The sequence below is a fragment of the Alosa alosa genome, chromosome 3 (genome assembly GCF_017589495.1).
Source record: "Alosa alosa isolate M-15738 ecotype Scorff River chromosome 3, AALO_Geno_1.1, whole genome shotgun sequence".
Taxonomy (NCBI): Eukaryota; Metazoa; Chordata; class Actinopteri; order Clupeiformes; family Clupeidae; genus Alosa; species Alosa alosa.
The window spans coordinates 4,452,445-4,470,763 of NC_063191.1; the positions used below are offsets into that span (position 1 = coordinate 4,452,445).

Consider the following 18,319-nt stretch of genomic DNA (forward strand, 5'->3'; position numbering starts at 1 on the left):
TATTGCGAATCATATTATCAAAATCAGAATCGGCCTTCTTGGCGGTTTTTTTAAATGAAGCTAACAAGGACCCCCCTCCATGAAAATCAAAAGGCTACATATTCTCAAGCTGACTCGTCAAAAGTCGCTTCCTTATTATCTGCAAGTGTGTGACTTACTTACGTGCACATGTTTGCAAATTGACTTTTAATTTATGTATTTTCTGCCTTGGGCATTTTAAAATATGGATGTATGGTGGTTAGAAGTGTAAATATCAATTAGAAACCTAAATATATTTATAATTATTAATTTGCAAACAAATAAATGGCGTCAGTGATGTCTTTGACATGACATGAAGATCCCTGGAACTATGCTTCTACTACTAGCATTCTACCACAGGTCGAGAGGTGTAGTTGTAACTACACACCTTTACGATAGTGGTTGCGAACGTTCGTTGCTACTATGGTTTTGGGAAACACTAACGTAGTGTAACGATGCATTGGACCAGTGGTGGAGGAAGTACTGAAACTCAGTACTTAAGTAAAAGTACAAATACACAGAGAAATATTTACTTTAGTAAAAGTAAAAAGTACCACAATGACAACCTACTTAAGTAAATGTCAGACCTAAAACAGGGCGAGGACCACAAAAAGCGTCACGTTCAAAAGTTTATTTAAGGGTTGGGGGTTAAAGGGGTTTCAGGGGTTCAGGGGTACAGGAGGAGTTCAAGAGTCTGCGTGTGTGTGTTCCCCCAGTAGCGAACAACGATGGCAGGAGCTGGATGATCCGGGGAGTCCTCCAAACACACACACACTAACAGCAATTGAAAGCGAGCAACAGTACAGTCAAGGACTGACTAGGTGATCATTAGAAAGGGGACAGGCAGGTCAAGATTACCGGGGCTGGAGAACACAGAAGTAGTCGGCAGGTCGGGATCACAGGCAAAAAGTCAGAAGCGTTTTTCCAAAACAGGCAGGTAACTGGTGCTGGTTGCAGACGATCTGACAAGTGTGGACTGAAAAGCAAGGCATATACAGGGCATGATGAGTGGTAGATGCAGTGCAGCTGGTAGGTAAACGAGGGTGAGGCAGAGCAAGAGCAGGAACAGGTGGAGGTCATCAGACTTCAATCAGCCCAGTGTTACCAGGCAGAGAGCTCATGACAGAACCCCCTAAGGGGCGGCCCCAGGGGTCCCCAAGAGTGACACACACGTGGGAGGGAGGGCAGTGGAGACTAGAATTCCCTCCCGGCGGTCGAGTGAACATCCTCATCCCCGGAGGAGGGGCTGGAGGTCGTGGACAGAAAGGCAGGACAGGAGTGCGAGACAGGGGTCAGGGTCAGGCACAGGACAGGAAGCTGGGCGGGCAGGACGGTTAGGGACCCCCTCTGGGGGCAGCCCCTTATGGATTGCAGGTTGATCAGGATGCAGGCGGTGGGAATTAAATGATGAGTGTCCGGTCCACAATCCGACTGGCTGGCACCAGGTTCTCTCCTCGGAGTCCCATAGCCCCAGTGCGGCGAGATACACAGAGCCCCCTACCTCGCCCGTCTGGACGAAGCAGGCGTCGAGCGGTGTGTACCCAGCCCACCGTCAACAAAGGCGAGGAGGAGGAGGAGGGAGGCACGGGGACCAGCCCGGGCTTTCATGCGTCAAACTTGATTTCAGAAACATGGAAGTGCACCCTCATGGAGGTTGGCAACTGGAGCCGGACTGCTTGGTTGGGCTGATGACCCCTCTGGATAGGGCAGGCGAGGAGATGAGGTGCCAGTTCTAGCCGATTCCACCCGCATGGGAGATCCCTTGGCTGACAGCCACCCTTCACAGCCAACCCCACCCGGTAAGCCAGTGCAGCGATCTTGGTTAGCCCCCAGTGGCATAGCTGACAACTGGCACTTGAAGTAGCGTGGCACGACTTGTGACCAGGAATGCAGCGGCAGCGGCGGAGGCATAAGGCGAGGCAGGACACATCCCTCCTTCCTGGCTACAGAAGAACAGGGGGCTGGTAGCCATACACACACTGGAAAGGTGACATACCAGTGGCAGAGCAGGTGGGAGTTGTGAGCATACTCTATCCCACATCAGTTGTTGTGCCCAAGCCTGGGGTTTCGCGAGAAACCATGCACCCGCAGCGCCTTCTCCAGCTCCTGGTTTGCCCGCTCCATTGACCATTGGACTGGGGGTGGAACCCAGAGGTGAGACTCACTGTGGCCCCTACAAGGCAGCGGGAACTCCTTCCAGAATGTAGAGGTGGTGCGGGACCTCGGTCAGAACAACATCCCCTGGGCAGCCCGTGTAGGCGGAAGACATGATCAAGAACAGCCTGGGCAGTCTCTCTGGCAGATGGCAGTTTAGGGAGGGAATGAAGTGTGCCATCTTGCTGAACGGTCAACCACAGTGAGGAATGACCGTCATCCCACCTGATGGTGGGAGGCCAGTTACAAAGTCCAAGGAGGCGTGGGACCAGGAGTCGTGTGGAGGCACAGGCAAGGGCTGGAGTAAACCAGCGGGGGGCAGTGGAGGACTTGTTCTGATTGCAGGTGGGGCAGGCACGGACGAATTCTCGGACATCCCTTCTCAAAGACCACCAGAGGCTGGGCAAGGGAGATGGCAGATGGGGCCGAGCCAGGCAGAGCAAGGCGGGGAGTTGTGTCCCCACTGTATGACCGGGACCTCAAAATCTCTGGGACCCGAAGAGGCGACCGTCTGGGCATGCACTGGGACTGGGATGGTCCGGAGGGCCTCTTGAATTTCCTCCTCGATATCCCAGAGTCAGGAGCCTTCTGACCTTGAGGATCCGGGCAGAATTGATGCAGGTTCCTGGGAAGGAAATCATCCTTATGAAACTGGCCCAGGAGAAAAAATCCGGCTTGTGTTCGAGAACCTGGGTATGATGACAAGTGAAGTTGAATCTGGTGAAAAACAAGGCCCATGGGGGACTGTCTGGGGTTAAAGGCGTTTGGCATTGCGGATGTATTGAGGTTTTGTGATCGGTCCAGACCAGGAGCGGGCGGTGGACCCCTCCAGCCAGTGGCCACTCCTCCAGGGCAAGCTTGACAGCCAACAGCTCACGGTTTCCAATCATAATTGGCTCTGCAGGTGAAAGCCGGCGAGAGAAAAATGCACAGGGGTGCAACTTGTTGTCCTCCTCTGCCCGTTGAGAGAGTATGGCCCCGACTCCCATGTCTGGAGGCATCCACCTGACAGCGAACTGCCGGTCTGAATCCGGCATCTGGAGGATGGGGGCAGTGGTGAACCGGGCCTTGAGGGTATGAAAGGCTGTGTTGGCCTCTGGGGTCCAGAAAAAGGGGTGTTTGATGCTGGTCAGAGCTGTGAGGGGAGCGACGGGCTGTAGTTCGGATGAATTTCGGTAGAAATTGGCAAAACCGAGGAATTGCTGCAACTTCTTTCTATTCCCGGAACTGGCCAGGAGGTAACTGCGAGACCTTTGAGGGGTCCATCTGGATATTGCCTTCAGCGGCGATGTATCCCAGAATGACACAGTCTGAGCATGGAACTTCGCATTTCTCGCTTTGACAAAAGAGTTCTCCAGGAGCCGTCGAAGAACCAGCTGGACATGGCCGTGTGTGTTGGACAGAGTTCTGGAGAAAATTAAGATGTCGTCCAGGTACGAAGGCGAATTTATTCAGCATGTCCCGCAGCACATCATTCACCAGCGCCTGGAATACCGCTGGGGGCGGGTGAGCCAAATGGCATTACCAGGTACTCATAATGGCGGTGTGGGTGTTGAATGCAGTCTTCCACTCGTCACCCTCCCTTACTCGGACTAGGTGGTAAGCATTTCTAAGGTCCAGTTTGGTGAAAATAGTGGATCCCTGGAGCAACTCAAAAGCAGAGGTGAGTAAAGGCAGAGGGTACCTGTTCTTCACTGTGACATCATTCCAGACCTCGATAATCCAATGCAGAGGCGAGAACCATCTTTCTTTCCCACAAAGAAGAACCGGCACCAGCAGGAGAGGGAAGGCAGTAGGATGAGTCCAGCTGCCAGGAGTCCCCTGATGTAATCCTCCATAGTTTTTCTTTCAGGAGGGGATAGTGAGTAGAGGTGACCTTTGGGTGGAGCAGTCCCAGGGAGGAGATCAATGGCACAGTGCACGGACGGTGTGGGGGCAGAGATGTGGCTTTGGTCTTGTTGAACACCTCTCAGAGGCCATGGTAAGATTCAGGGACATTAGAAAATGTCGGGGGCAGTGCTGGGGTACTGAGCGGGGCAGCAGGCAGCACGCAAACAGGTCAGGTGGCAGGCATTTCCCCACTCTTTCACAGTTCTGGAGGCCCAATCGAGGTGAGGATTGTGGAGGCGGAGCCAAGGTAGCCCAGGATTAGGGGTTGGCCTGGAGAGCTGAGCAGGTGGAAGCGGATGGTCTCTCGTGGTTTCCTGACACCATCATTGAGATGGGGCTGTGATGCTGGTAACTGTGCCAGTGCGTGACCGTCCAGGGCCGGGCTGGAACAGGGAGTGGACAGCTGATGGCTTTCCAAGCCCAGCTGGCCGAGCAAGTCCTGTGTCAAATGTTTGCTTCTGCGCCAGAGTCCACCAGGGCTGCCAGGGTGTGGGTGGAATCAGACAGGTGAAGACAGACTTGGATGAGGGGTTTTCACGGCTGATGGAGGCTGAATGTTCATTGAGCTCATCGGATTCCTCCATCTGGTGAGCTCCGGCTTTTTTTGCTGGACAGGTGGCGACTCGATGACCATCACCACCACAGTACAGGCACAAGTTGGAGGTGATCGTCGCTGGCTCTGCAGGGGTTAGGGGCTGGGCCGATCTCCATCGGTTCAGACTGGTCCGGCTGGCTAGATGGTGTGGCAGGTGCGGACAGAAGGGTAGTTGGGACACTCCGTGTGCTGGTGGATGGACTCTGGCAGCCCTCTCTCACGGGCGGGCCTGGATCCCTGGCGGTCGATCACGGACAGCCAGAGCAATGGCTTCATCAAGAGTGGGGTTGATCATGGGAAACCAGCTCGTCCCTTTATGTAGTCCGCCAGGCTGTGGAGGAAGGCATCCACCAATGCTTCCATGTTCCAGGAGCTCCGACTTGCCACAGTTCGAAAGTCAATGGGTAATCTGCAACAGTCCTTCTGCCTTGGCGATACTCATCAGGGTCCGGATGCCTCGGCTGTTGTGGATTCCCAAATCGAATACCTTGAGCATCTCCTCTGCGAATAGGTTGAAGGTTGCACATGCTGGGGTCTGGCGGCAAACTCCGCCGTTCCCCAGAGTCGAGCTTCGCCCGTCAGGTGAGTGATCCGTAACCGACCCTCGCCCCTTCAGTGGCAAAAGTCCTGGGTTGCAGGGTAAACTGGACCACGGCAGCTTCGTCAGGAGCGCCATTACCTGGGTTGGGTGCCGCTGAACGCCGCTCTGGATTGCCGATCCTGGGTTCTGGGGGCTCCGGCAGCCACGGCAGCAGTGGACTGGGCAGGGAGACTTCGGGTGCTGGGCGGTGAGCAGGCTGGCTGGGGCTGGGCGGTGGGGAGCAGGCAGAGAGCAGAGAAAGGTTGGTGAGAAGTTGAATGATCATTGCAAGTTGTTGCTGTTGCTGCTGGAACTGCTGGCGGCTGTTGTTGGTAGCCCGGCTTGAAGTAGGGAGGCAATGTCAGCAGTGTTGCGGTTTACCTCTCTCTCTGTCTCTCCAGGCGTTGCATGGCGGTGGGTGGTTCTGGTTCGTCGGTTTCCATGCTGGTTCGACCGTGCGCTGGGTCCATGTTTGGTCAGATCGTACTGTCAGACACCAAACAGGGCGAGGACCACAAAAGCGTCCGTTCAAAAGTTTATTTAATGGTTGGGGTTAAGGGGTTTCAGGGGGGTTCGGGGTACAGGAGTTCCAAGAGTCTGCGTGTGTGTGTTCCCCAGTAGCCCGAACAGCGATGGCAGGAGCTGGATGATCCGGGAAGTCCTGGGGAAACACACACACAAACAACAATTGAAACGAAGCAGCAGTACAGTCAAGGACTAGGCGGTATTAGAAGAAGGGACGGAAGGCAGGTCAAGATTACCGGGCTGGAGAACACAGAAGTAGTCGGCGGGTCGGGATCACAGGCAAAAAGAGTCAGAGGCGTTTTCCAAAACAGGCAGGTAACTGGTGCTGGTTGCAGACGATCTGATAAGTGTGGACTGAAAAGCAAGGCTTTATATACAGGGCATGATGAGTGGTGAATGCAGTGCAGCTGGTAGGTAAACGGGGTGAGGCAGAGCAGAGAAGGAACAGGTTGAGGTCATCAGACTTCAATCAGCGCGTGTTACCAGGCAGAGAGAGAGCTCATGACAGTAAAAGTAAAAAGTACCTGCTTTTAAATGTACTTTAAGTATTAAAGTAAAGTATTTGCATAATGATTTATTCTCTTAATATCTATATTCTAAAAGGAAAAATCAGTATGGGCTGTGGCATTTTAATCTAGTTAGTTTCTAAGCTAGTTTTTTTAGGTTATACTTGACTAGATAGTTTTAAGTTAATGCAATTGTGCTTACCATCTGTGGCCCATTACATTTCTGACCTACAATTCTAGAGACTGTAATTCTGGTTATCTACTAGGGTGATCTGCTGAGTAATATCATTCAGCAAAACCACGAGAGCCTGAAGTTGACAGTAGACAGAGGAAAGCGTCGGGTGGATCATAATGCCAATTATGCTGATTGAACAGAAAAGTTGCTGAGAAAGGTATCTTTATGATTAAATTCAGTTTCACTTGGCGCAGGCATAGACATTGAATGAGCTGACGTTACGCCACAATTGTAGGCTATGCATCTTTATTTGATCACACACAATTAAGGAATATTTCCTAATCTGGAAAATGTTCGTCTTTTCCGCCACCGGTTCATTAATAGTCTACCATTCATTTGTGCCGCAAAAATGATCAGATGACAGAAGCATGGGCATAGCCTGTAATTTCGCTGATCCGCGGATAGCAATCTCATCGGAGAGGAGGCCCTAACGCTGCAGATAACAGACAGAGAAAGGCACAGAACACAGTTGCATGTACAGTGTAGCCATGGGTCTGGTGAATATAGCCTACGAATGCAGATGGCTACAAGCTCCACGCTTTGCCTGGTCTAGACTAGAAGCTTATGTTTCTAAGAATGCGTAGCGCTCAGAATCTTTGGTAGCAACCCCCGTAAAACAAACGTGTTTGTCAGAGAGAAAAAAACTGATCATAAAATGTATCATTAAAAGTAACGATGGTGTTGTAGAAATGTAGCGGAGTAAAAGTACAGATAATTGCTGTAAAATGTAGCTGAAAAAAAAAAAAAAAGTATGCACTATAAATTTTACTTAAGTAAAGTACAAATCGTGGAAAATGTACTTTAAGTACAGTAACAAAGTATTTGTGCTTCGTTACATTCCACCACTGCATTGGACTATGTAAGTTCCAAATATGAATGTAATTCTGCGGAAGCAGATGTATTTGTTTATTGTACAGAAAATAAAAATGACATGTCAAGCAGTCAATTGATTACATTGCAGTCAAGAAGTAGGCAAATTAATTCCCAGGAAACCAAAACGTGGGTCATAGTTGTCTAAGCCTCTATAGTGTAGCCTGTTAAAAACGTGCAGAAGTCTACCCAAGGCTACAGATCAATTCTGAACAGTTATTTCTCTACTGGCTCAATTATCACACCACTGTTTTGATTTGCATAGTTTATGCTAACCCAACACTGACAATAATGTAGACAGCAAATTCGATTTCGATTTTCGTTACCACCCGTGTAGTCAAGCCTTAAGCCATACCCAAGTAGCCTAAATCGAGGTAAATCGAGCTTTTTCAGAAGGCGGCAGGCAGAGCGATGTACAGTGGCAGAGCGGCGACAGTGGCTAAAGTGGTACTAAAGCTTCACGCAGCTTCACGTAATCGCCGACTGAAGTGGCCATTTGAAAGTGATGCCCACTGTAAGTACAGCCTATAGCACAGAGACTAGAGGCCACTCATCAGCCACCACACATGTAATCTACAGTCTACAGCTCAGAGATATTCAGAGACTCTCCATCCATCAGCAGCACTGATGTGTTCCCATATGCTGGAAATAAAGGAGGGTAGAAACAGATTGTGCAAAGGGGGTTCTATCTGATATTGCAGCCTAAACACCACCACTCTGCATCTATGGACAGAATGATCACTTTGTATACTGTAGGTGTGCCATAGACCTCTGAAGTTCGCCTACAAAAAAGAACCAAAACAGCCATATTTGCCCATATAAATAGATCAGGGTGTTAATTGAAGCTAACTACCTATGGCAAGTTGCATTGCAAGTTAGCTCTGGGGTAGCAAAAATTAAAGTGTGCTGTCTACACTTACCGGACATCACAGTATCCACTCGAAGGCAGAGGACAAAAGTGTGTTGAGCAAAACGTCTGCATTTCAGACTTTTTCATCCCCACGAGAGTTTAACAGGTGCGATAATTCAAAATCCCCATGTTATTTTCCCATTGGAAAAATGGCCAGATACCAGATCTCAAAGATGGGAGCTTTTTTGTAGGTGAACTTCAGAGGTCTATATGTGGTAGGAGCAGTTAAGGTGCTGACAAGATGCCATTCTGGGTGGGAGACAGATGAAAAATAGATAACAAATGAAAACACTACCACTCTGTCCCTGTGATGGCCATAATGACCTCCCATACCGTGTGTTGCATGGTGCAGGAGTCTGTGATGGCCATAATGTCCTCCCATACCATGTGTTGCATGGTGCAGGAGTCTGTGATGGCCATAATGTCCTCCCATACCGTGTGTTGCAAGGTGCAGGAGTCTGTGTGTGTGTGTCAGGAATGTGATTTGGCATGAGCAGTTCCACACAGGTAGGCTTGGTCAGAGTGCTGAGCCAATCAGACAATCCATCACAATCACCTGACACATCAGGATTACACTCATAGCTCACAGTAATGTAACGTCGGTGCCTTTTGGACTGAGTGCTAGCCTCCCAGAATGCAATGTGTGTGAATGCTGGTTTGTGTAATGTCGGTTTTAGTTAGTGTAATTGCATTTTCCATGTCATGTATGTGTTAGCTTGTGTAGTCTTTCTTTACGTTGTACCTCATGTGTTTTGCCCGGTGTATTGTATGTGACTACCCTGTTCGTGTATCGTGCTTGTTTTATTGACTTCCCTTGTGTTTCCTATGTAATGGTGTCTTGATCTATGTGTTTGGCTGATTCCCTCTTCCGCGAATAAACCTTTGATTGGACAACTGAGTGTGTCGCATTCAAATCGTTACATTGGTGTCAGAAGCGACTTTTGAACATGGCCTCCGCCCAGCGGGAGAAGCTGGGAAGACCATACCACTGGGTGGAGGCCCACGCAAGAGGATCAAGAGAGCCCTTGTAAGGGCTACTAAAGAGCTTGAGGCCTTCTATCATTATTGCCGCCGGAGGAGAGGAGCTGTCGCCTGGACCTGCCTGCTGCCATGGGAGGAGATCTTGCCGAAGAGGGGCCTGAAGAAGCGGTCAGCGGAGAGAAGACGAGCTGGCCTGGCGCTGACTCAACTGCGAGAGACAACGTGAGCAGAGCCGAGGGAGAGCGGCGAGGAAGAGGTTCCTGGACGGTTGGCGGAGCCGCTGGGGACAGCGAATTCACGACGGTGGGGCAGCCTCGACGGAAAGGCCCTCTGAACTCTGAACTTTAAAACTTTTGGGTGCGTGTAGAGAGGCACCCATGCTGTGGGCCGCTCTAGTTGGCCTGTTGGCCGCCAGAGAAAAAAGAAAAAAGGGAAGGTTCACTGTGTTGCACGGCAGACCATGATGGAGTGGAAGCGGGTTGGAAGCAGAGGAGGACAGCTCTGCGAGGAGGCAGTGCAAGGAGGGACGCTGAAAACCGGTAGCTGACGGCCTGAGAGCTCGGGCGTGTCCCGCCTATCCTGGTCGGTGCAACTGTGGAGTGGAGGCGGCGGCGGTGCAGCGACAGTTGACCCGTGAGTTCTTGTGCTTGGTGCCACAGTCTACGGTAGTAAGGCCACCTAGGGCCCCGTCTGGAGAGGAGTAGTGCGGTGACACGCCGCGGAAAGTGCAGTCTGAGGGCAGCTGCTGAGAGGGAGCTGGTGATGGCGGGGGGCGGCCACGGCTGCTAGCACCCCGCACTGGATTGCTAGCAGCGTGGCTCCCCCGTTGAGTGAGCTCCTGCGGCGTGTGCACCCCACGTGTTGTTGGCGGTACCACAGACTGATGGACTGAGCGAGTGAATGCCCACACCGACGTTATGGCAATGGCTAAGCGAGGAGATATTGCCCAGGACCCTGCGCGGCGGTCATAATAATTTAGTGGACCTTCTGTCTATGGGTCGCAAACACCCAGGGGTCCTGGACCACACTTTGAGAACCAATGTGCTAGAGAACCAGATACAAATTATTTTAACTTTGTTTTTTTGCTCTAAATGAATTATTATTGCTCTAAATGAATTATCCTAGGCCCTACAGTTCTCAAGATATTCACAGAGAACTGTGGTTCGCCCTACCCTCCTTCGGGGTCCAATCCAGCTGGGGCTACAGATGAAAACGAAAAATGAATGGCGGTTCCATACTATCCATGTAGGGGTACATGCCCACCAAGTTTTGTGTACCCCGGTCTTTCAGTGTCCCGGAATCCTCGTTGGTATCACGTCACTAAATGTACACATAAATTATTTTATTGTAAGGCCCCCCATGAACGAAAGTACACAAACTTGGCATGCATTGGAGGGTGTCATAATGATCCTACACTTTTAAGTTCGTGCAGCCAGAGATATTGTGATGAAAAACACCTAATTTTTTTGCTTTTTTAATTTTTTTAACTAGGTGGCTTATACATGAAATAAGTGGTAATGGGATGGGTTGACATGCCCCCCTTAAGACCAACATACATAAAAGGTGGACCTCCTAGGCCCCCACGGTTTCTCGAGATATTCACAGAAAACTGTCTCCGCCACCTACAGGCCAGTTGGTGTATAGTAACATAAATTAATTTATTTATGTGGCCCCCCATGAACGGAATTCCACAAAACTTGGCGTGCATACAGAGGGTGTCATAATGATCCTACACTTCCAATTTCGTGCAGTTTTGACTATGTTAGGTCACAGATACCTTCAATTACAACACCTCATTTTTACTTTTTTGTGTTTAACTAGGTGGCTTATACATGAAATGAGTGGTTATGGAATGGGTTGACATGGCCCCTTGAGATCAAAATAAAAAAAAAATGGTCCTCCTAAACCCTACGGTTTTTTTCGAGATATTCACAGAAAACTGTGTCTGCCCTACCTCCTTCTTCGGGGTCCAGTCCAGCCGGGGGGGCTACAGATCAAAACGAAAAACGATGGTTCCATGCTATCCATGTGGGGTTACATGCCCACCAAGTTTTAAAATTTGGTCTTTCAGTGTCCCGGGAATCATTGGACGGAAATTTGGGCATCACGCGAAAAAAAAAAAAAAAAAAATCTGACTGAATTCAGGCCGCTTGGCGGTCATAAATAGTGTCTGATGACAGAGACAATTATGACTTTCAGTGGACATTTTTTTTAATACATATTTCATTGCACTATTTTATCATTTACCCCATTGTCATGAACAGTGTTCTGGAAGTGAAGAATGAATTGCCATGCAATTCCTCATATTGACCACAGAGGGCAGCAGGCCAATTTCACAATAATCATTATTTTTTGTCCTATGAGGGGTCCACTGTTGTGCATGGTGGGATCAGACCCTGAGGCACCGTGACCTTGGAGTTCACCTTGGAAGTGTTCTTTGGCTCTTTGGCCTTCCAATTCACACTATTCCCTTTGTCCAGTCTGGGGTCACTTTTTCTCATGTAAAGTGAATGGGATGCGACTCCAGCACTGCAACGCACGCAGCTGTGTGTAGAAGCCGTTACTCAGTGTGAACCACTGTTATGCACTCACCTGCTAAATCCACCTTCCACCCACACAAAAGAACAGTCTCTCTCTCTCTCTCTCTCTCTCTCTCTCTCTCTCTCACACACACACACACACACGGCAGGAATAGTGTTTGGGGTGTTTGCATTGGCTGCACACGCTTAAGTGGTCAGGGAGTGTTCTAGTTTGCCTACAAGGTAAGGTGGATCTACACCATAAAGTAAATCTTAAAAGATTGATAACTCATATTATAATTTATATTATACATATTTGTAAAAAGCATAACTGGTATGATATAGAACATTATTGGAATATAAAATCAAAATGAACAATTTCACCAATATTAGAGACAGGAATGTAGCTTAGTAAGTACCAGATCACTGTACAATGCAGGAGACTGGGGTTCAATTCCCACTCGCTGCAGCAATTTTGAAGGTGCATTTCTCACAGCTTAACCGAGCTAGATAGATAGATAGCTATATAAAGATAGAAGGTTGAGCTTTGAACTATAGGCCACATGGTCCTCACTTTAGATTGGGGGGCTGCACAATTTACTACAAATAGGTAAGAAAGGTAACTAACTTAGATAGTGATCAATGAATAAGAAATGTATTGCATCATGCATCGTGTGTGGCAGGCAATGTAACATGTATAGCACTAGGACCCATGGGAGGAACTGTGTCTATATAGAAGGGTGGGAGCTTACCTGGGCCTCTACCGACACACACCTGAACTCTGAGAGAGCAGCTGAGGCCCTCATTTGTTTGCCGTTTGAGTCGGTAAGTTTCTCTTTTTAAAATATATGTAAGGAACATATTTGAGGCAGGATCTTTCCTGATTAAAACAACTATTTTAGTAACAGAAAAATATTTATGAAATAATGGTTCAAATGTAATTTGTCAGCCATGTTTTGTGAGGGACAACAACTTGAATCAGAATCAGCTTTATTGGTCAGGTTTGCGTAAACAAACAAGGAATTTGACTCTGGAAGTGAGTGCCTAGACACATCAGTCAAGAAACTTGCAACTAAAACATTCACTCTTAAAACAAATGTTTTGAAAACAACAGATCTTACGTTGTTCTTAACAAATCTGTGTCCATATAGGGACAACACAATTTGTGTTGTTTCCAATACATTTGTTTTAAGAGTGTTTATGAGTCCATCACACACTGTGCATATAGAAATAAGATGCCTGTTAAGGGTTAACAAGAGTGTAAGAGTTTACAAGTAGGCTTCTCTCCAGTTCTACCAGTTCTACCTGTCTGCTTACAGCTTCTATTTTCACTCACAGCAGAAACCACAGAGAAAAGTAAGGACAACACCTTCATCATCAACCACTGTTTTTTCAGGGGAAATTGACTGAGCATTAAGCTGTTTTACTAACCTGACCCTAGCCAGATGAATGTCGTTCCGCTTAGCTCTGCCTAGCTTCACTCACATCCATCTGGGACCTCTTCCATTGAGAGTGATTTCTCCAACCAACTTTATGGTTTAGCCAATCAGGGCCTTGGCGGAGTTTCATAGATGTGACATAGCGTAAAAAGACTGTGAGTCTGTTATTAGCGTCACGGGTTGGCTTCATGTGAGTGGTTGAAGTAGCACGTCAATAGATGACGGACAAGTGGCTTATTCAATCATATGCAAGCATTTTTTTTTAGGCCCAGCCTTCTGAAGCAACACTTCAATGGATTGGTTCCAGATGGATGAGTGGAGCTAAGCGGAGCGAAATTCATCTAGCTATTACCAGGTTACTGTTTTACAGCAGTGCTCTGAATTTACAAACAAAGTCTAAAAAAAACAAGGTGCTGGACTTGAGCGGGCGTGACTTCGCCAGCGTGCCCCGTAACCCAACACACTTATTTTAAATAATTATTATAAATAATAATAATCGGAAAAAGAGATAAATACAGACAATTCACAAAAACAATTTACTAAACACACACAAAAAATAATAAATCATACGTTGGTGACTCAAACCCTAGATATAATAAAGGGACATTCCATAGTTAACTAGCTGCACAGTCTCTCGTATATGTTTGCAATGAGAGATAATAGCCTAGCAGATCATGAAAAATGGGGAACAATACAATCCAAAGTGTGCTGATTTCATTGTTACAAATAGCTTGGATAAAACAATATTCAGCCTAAAGTTAATGCTAGAACACACTTGTTTGGCTGTAGCCAATTTAACATTACAAATGGCTGTAGGCCTATCACGAGCCTAATGATAATAGTTTATTTTAGGTTATATAATAAACAGCATGGCTTCTGTTTTGGCAATGGTAAGTCAAGTAGGACAAAATAGGCTAACCTATAATGCAAAATGTGAAACAGAACCTAGGGCGATTTGTGTTCACAATGCACAAATAATGCAAGCAGTGCCGCGGAATTCAAAGTGAACCACGCCGAGACTACCTCCCGAGGTATGGTCTCAGTTCGGTTTGCGTTAGAGGGTTCTGAGTTCGTTTGGCATGTTCTCATATGCACAAAAAATGCTGAGTTATCGATCTGAGTTCGTTTAAAAGGTTGAAAGGGACCAAGTGTGAAAAACCCCTTAATGACGTTGCTTGCCTAGATACGGAAGCACTCACACCACACGTGGGTGCATACGTATATTTGCATTCAGTTGGTCCACAACGCCTACTCTCGCTGTTTTATAGAAATAGCCGTGTTTCTCCGTATATATATATAGTTTATTAATGTTAAGAATCAGATACATTTTGATACAGAATTGTCAAAGACTGCATATATAAAAAATCTGATACATACATAGGCTAGTCAAGTGTTAATAATAAATCTGAATTGATGTTTTCATACAATAGAGGACATAACATATGTACAGGTTTTGACAATGAGAAGCCAATGATGCTCAAGATAGGTAGAACCGATTTTCGTTTCATACTGACAGTACTCTGTGACTTTGAGAAACAGAGAGATGTGAAAAATTTGAGTAAAGGAGGCGTAGAAAGAAATTGTCAACTAAATGATTGAAACATAGCTTTTGTGTGAAAATGTATATTAAAATGGCGGCTCAACAACAAATAGGAGTAAAGAAGTGATTTGGTTTTCTCAGGTGAAAAAGCTGCCTCTGAGCCTCTGGTTGTTGATGCATTTCCCAACTGAACTTACTGTAACCTGTTAGATCACCAGTGGGTTCTATCTGAACACCACCCCTGGACACAATGATCACTTTATGCAGGTGTGTCAGATAGATATAGATAGCTAGCTAGCTAGATAGATAGATAGATAGATAGATACTTTATTGATCCCCAAGGGGAAATTCAAGGTCTCAGTAGCATACAGACATCAAACACAACATGCACTTACAGCAGAAAGAGTAAATATAAGTGTATACATATAACAAAACTCCACTGTACAATAGAGACAGTAGAAGATAAGAAAACTAAAAAACGAAATACTAAATATACTATATAAATGAAATAAAAAAAATCCACAGTGTGCTTAAGGCTGATCAAGCATGAGGCGCTTGCAGTGACCGGGCCGGGACTGGGCCTGTAATTCTTTGCTGAACAGACAGCATTCCTGTCGGTATACAGATGAAAAACAGATAACAAAAGAAAACATTACCACTTTGTCTCTGTGACAACCATAATCTCCTCCCATACTGTAGGTGTGTTGCATGGTGCAGGAGAGTGTGTATCAGGAATGTAGTTTGGCATGAGCAGATCCACACAGGTAGGCTTGGTCAGAGTGCTGAGCCAATCAGACAATCTTTTCAGTCACCTGCCACATCAGCATTACAGTCGCAGCTCACAGTAATAACTGGCATTGTTCTCAATCAATCATAAATCAGACTACCTGAGAAAGTATGAATTGATAATATTTGCATATTTCTTATATCAGCCTCTAAAACAATGTGTGTCTCATGATTTTTTTCATACTCTTGAACTCATGTCACCAGGAGGCATGTCAAAATTCATTATTTAGGGGAGCTATTGCATTAGAATTTCAACTTAAAATTTGAGACCATGTAAAAATGTGCTGCAATTTCAAAACTGAGTTAGGCCTACTCGGGAATGGCTTATTATACAGAGGAATGATTTATATCTTTGTATTTAGCATGGTCTGCTGTTTATTTATTATTTCTGATAGATTGCTTATCATGTGTCATGAGTTTGTGATATTACACCGAGAAGAATAGGTGTGAAGATGCAGGCAGGCAGGGCTGTAATATAGCAGAGTGTAGAGCAGAGTGTAATATAATATAATATAAAATTAAATTGATTTTTAAAGTTAATTTTATATCTGTGTGATGAGTACTAGCCTGGCTAACGCCAGACCTCATCTCATTGATATGGGGTCTGGGAACTACATTATTTTTCTCGTATTTGAGACGTGGTTTACCAATGCCCAGAGCCATTTATTGGGCGCTATGAATGTCTATCAAATGCGTCTGTACGTAGTTCATAGCCGCTTCGGTGTGTCGCATAGACGTCGTGATTGTCTTGCTGTTACCCCCTCCGTTCTGTGATTGGTTCCTTTGTTGAGGTGAAAATCAGGTCCATGGAATCCAGGCTGCCTAGAAGCGTGAATAAAATTGTGCACAAGGCAGCATGGGGAAACTCAGTCTAGATGAGAAGAATGTGAATTTGAACACACTTTGCGTATGCCGGCCTCTTTGGGTTAAGATAAATAATGTTTAAATAATATGAAAAATGTGAATGTGAGCTAAATCATGTTATTCAGAGATTAACAAGTAAAACATGTACCTTTGAAAGTGATCCTGAAGATAGAAAGAGGTCAGGGAGACCCTCATGTCCACAAAGGCATCTTCAGTCCCAGGTTAAGTGATAATCCTGCTTTGTAACTCGCATTTTTTTCTATAGCAGAGGGGTATTTCACAAAACCTAGATAAGGGATTAAGCTGGGATTTTTTGGTTATCCTGGATGAATTTAGTCTAGACTTGGTTTCACAAAAGAGATGGCACATAAGTTACCATGGGGATTTATTCTCTGCACCTAGCCTGGTCCCGACCAGGCTAACAGCCAAGCTAAGTTAATTCTAATGGTAATTATGTTGTCTTATTGGTTCAGCTAGCCGTCATTCACATCAGACCTCCATGCTCATTTTTAAAGAGCGTTATTCCATTTATAAACTATTTGCTAAATGTATTTGCTCGCAAAAAACAAAACAGATTGTCTGCCTACTACCATATGGTTTATTATTTTAATTGTGATAGCCTTATAATTATTAACATAGGACTAGGTACTCATTGTTTGCTTATTTTATTAGACGTTTGATGAATAGCCTACTGTAGTTGATTGGAAGTGGAGGGGCAAGTTTTCGAAGGTGTTTTCAACTATAATATAAAGGTATATCATACTATGTGCATCTTTGTAATGGAAAGCGCTTTCTTTTAATGACGTTAAGTGTCGAGACAAGGAAGCACTCACACGTGGGTGCATACGTAAATTTGCTTTCAGTTGGTCTACCACGCCTACTCCTGCTGTTTTACAGAAATAGCCATGATTCCCCATTCCAAAAAGGACAACTTCACCTCATTGTTAGTCTATATCAAAAGCGGCTGTTCACTTTGTGAGAATGACGCTATTTTCCGCGTCTTTTTTATTCCAACTGTGAGTTCTTTGGGGCAGAAACGAGAATGCGCACACATCCTGAATTACTTACACCTGGCTTGACATAGTCGCTCCTACTCATCCTGGATTGGCATTAGTGAAACGAGTTGAGCTAGGATGACCAGACAACGCTATGTCAAACCTCGCTTTATCACTTATCTTGGATGTCTTAATTCTGCCTTTGTGAAATACCCCTCTGATGTCTTGAATCTGTTGATGGTTAAGCTATGTCATATTTGTATCTCAATCTGTCCATTTCTTTTGACAAAACTAACTAGAAATCCTCTTTTAAGGAGTAATTTTTCCAATATTTCTTCCGGGGAGCATTGCCCCATTCCCCCCTAGCTTAACTGTGACTAACACCCCTGCTGCTGGAAAAATGTCAAACAATGATTTTGGGTTCCCAAATCAAAGCCTATGTGATGTTTACTAGGAAAATGGTCCATTCATTGTGCCCACTCAAAACCTATATTTGCCCCCCCCAATCTGAGCAGTCTAGATCCGGCCCTGCCTGGCAGAGTATGCTAGCTTGACACAAGTCTGGGCTATGATCACCCCCAGCTGGGTCGTCAGGGTGAGTGTGACTGATGTTAAAGCCAACAACTCCCAGAATTCCCTGTCTTTCACTGCTCTTAACCAGTGTTGTAGTACTCGAGTCCGAGACTCGAACTCGAGTCCAAGTCATTAGCTAAATTTAGAGACTCGTGACTTGACTTGGACTTGAGCACTGATGGCTTCGAACTTGGACTCAGACTTCGTGCATTACACTTCAGCGATGACTTTCGTCGAGGACTCGACTTTTTTTTTTGTAATATACCATAAGGCTATAATTGTAGTATGTCATTAGGCTATAATTTGCTATATGATTTTAATATCTAAATTATTCGTAAT

The 18,319-nt window shown here is 46.1% G+C and overlaps 1 protein-coding gene across 1 annotated transcript in view; it reads left to right on the forward strand.

The window, feature by feature from the left end:
* The first annotated feature begins 12,546 nt into the window (after positions 1-12,546).
* Positions 12,547-18,319, forward strand: part of LOC125291695 (GTPase IMAP family member 8-like) — an 88,599-nt gene continuing 82,826 nt past the window's right edge. The window contains 1 exon segment of the mRNA XM_048238531.1: positions 12,547-12,608. The gene's annotated coding sequence lies outside the window, so the exon portion shown is untranslated.